This window comes from Vicia villosa, linkage group LG3 (assembly GCF_029867415.1).
Source record: "Vicia villosa cultivar HV-30 ecotype Madison, WI linkage group LG3, Vvil1.0, whole genome shotgun sequence".
In the NCBI taxonomy this organism is placed as follows: domain Eukaryota; kingdom Viridiplantae; phylum Streptophyta; class Magnoliopsida; order Fabales; family Fabaceae; genus Vicia; species Vicia villosa.
The window spans coordinates 69,832,356-69,834,212 of NC_081182.1; the positions used below are offsets into that span (position 1 = coordinate 69,832,356).

A 1,857-nucleotide genomic window follows, 5' to 3' on the forward strand; every position below is an offset into this window, starting at 1 on the left:
TTAAATTGCGCTTCGGTTTTAGATTTAGCTAATCTCTGAGGGTAAGGAATTGGTGGCTTATAAGGTGGTGGTGGAACATAAGGTTTCTCTTTTTCAGATTCCACTTCGGTGTTGTTTTCATTTGTTTTAGCAGTTTGATCATCAGTTGATGTCTTTTTGGTTTCCTTTGGCTCTTGTTGTGACATGGGTGCGTTTTTAGTTCTAGGATCAATAGGTCCATCGTAGTTCGTTCCACTTCGCAGTGTAATCGCGTTCGCATGTCCTTTAGGATTAGGTTGTGGTTGAGCAGGAAACGTGCCAGCAGGGGCAGCAGTAGGTGCTTGTTGTTGAGCTACTTCTGAGATTTGTGTTTCTAGCATTTTGTTATGTGTAGCTAAAGCATCTACTTTGTTTGATAATTGTTTTAGTTGCTCACTATTATGAATGTTTTGATTTAGGAAGTCCTTGTTGGTTTGTTGTTGGGAAGCTATGAAGTTTTCCATCATGATTTCTAGATTTGACTTCCCAGGGGCGTTTGGAGCAGCTATAGGCGCTTTTTGATAGCCAGGTGGGACAGCAGGTGCTTGTCCAGGCGCGTACAACGCATTGTTGTTCTTATACGAAAAGTTTGGATGGTTCTTCCATCCAGGGTTGTACGTGTTAGAATAAGGGTTTCCTTGAGCGTAGTTTACTTGATCAGATGGAATACCAGTCAGAAGTTGACATTCGGCAACGACATGTCCAGTTAATCCACAAATCTCGCAGTTAGGTGCTACAACAGCCGCGGTGGCTGAAGGAGTAAGGGTTAAGTTCTCGATCTTTTGAGTTAAAGCGTCTACTTTAGCGTTAACGCAGTCTATACCACTTACTTCGTACATTCCTCCTTTGGTTTGGGTTTTCTCTAGAGCAGCTCGTTCTTCTCCCCATTGATAATGGTTTTGTGCCATGTTTTCTATGAGGTTGTATGCTTCATCATGGGGTTTGTCCATTAGAGCTCCGCCAGCAGCGGCATCTATAGTCATTTTAGTGTTATAAAGTAGACCACCACAGAAAGTATGGATGATCAGCCATGGTTCGAGTCCATGATGAGGGCATAGTCTAAGCATGTCCTTGTATCGTTCCCAAGCTTCGAAGAGTGATTCGTTATCTTTTTGGGTAAATCCGTTGATTTGACCTCTTAGCATACCAGTTTTGCTAGGCGGAAAATATCTAGCTAAGAATACTCTCTTCAGTTTGTCCCATGTAGTTATGGAATTAGAAGGCAGGGATTGAAGCCACGCTCTAGCTCTATCTCTCAAGGAGAAGGGAAAGAGGTGTAATCGAATAGCTTCGGAGCTAACATTGTTAGCTTTGACAGTGTCGGCATATTGCACAAACACGGATAAATGGAGATTAGGATCGTCTGCAGGGCTTCCAGAGAATTGGTTCTGTTGGACAGCTTGTACCAATGAAGGTTTCAGTTCGAAATTGTTTGCCTCAATTGCAGGTGGTGTGATACTTGAGTGTGGTTCAGCTCGTGAAGGAGCGGCATAGTCTCTAAGAGGACATGGGCAACCATCTCTAACTTCGGGGTAATTTGATTGATTTGATCAGTAAAGATCAATTCCTGAGAAATTGGAATTGGTGCTACTTCGGGAAGATTGCAAGCTCGACGTCTTACGTTAACAAAACGTTCGATCTCGTTAATTCGTTGTATCAGGTCTCCTCCTTGTGAACGAGTACTTGGCATACAATCGTTCAAACAGAAAGGAAAGAATTTGCCCTAGTCTCTACGGTGTAACAGTGAGTTACGATATCGACTTAAATAGTCCCCGGCAACGGCGCCAAAAACTTGATCGCGACTTTACGTGTCTATAAATCTGATAACTGCAAGTGCAC

At 43.0% G+C, this 1,857-nt stretch overlaps 1 non-coding gene across 1 annotated transcript; it reads left to right on the forward strand.

Annotated features, from left to right (window-relative positions):
* The first annotated feature begins 1,056 nt into the window (after positions 1 to 1,056).
* Positions 1,057 to 1,163, forward strand: LOC131593758 (small nucleolar RNA R71). The gene has a single exon (XR_009281139.1). It is a non-coding gene; the product is annotated as a small nucleolar RNA R71 (small nucleolar RNA).
* Positions 1,164 to 1,857: the final 694 nt, after the last annotated feature.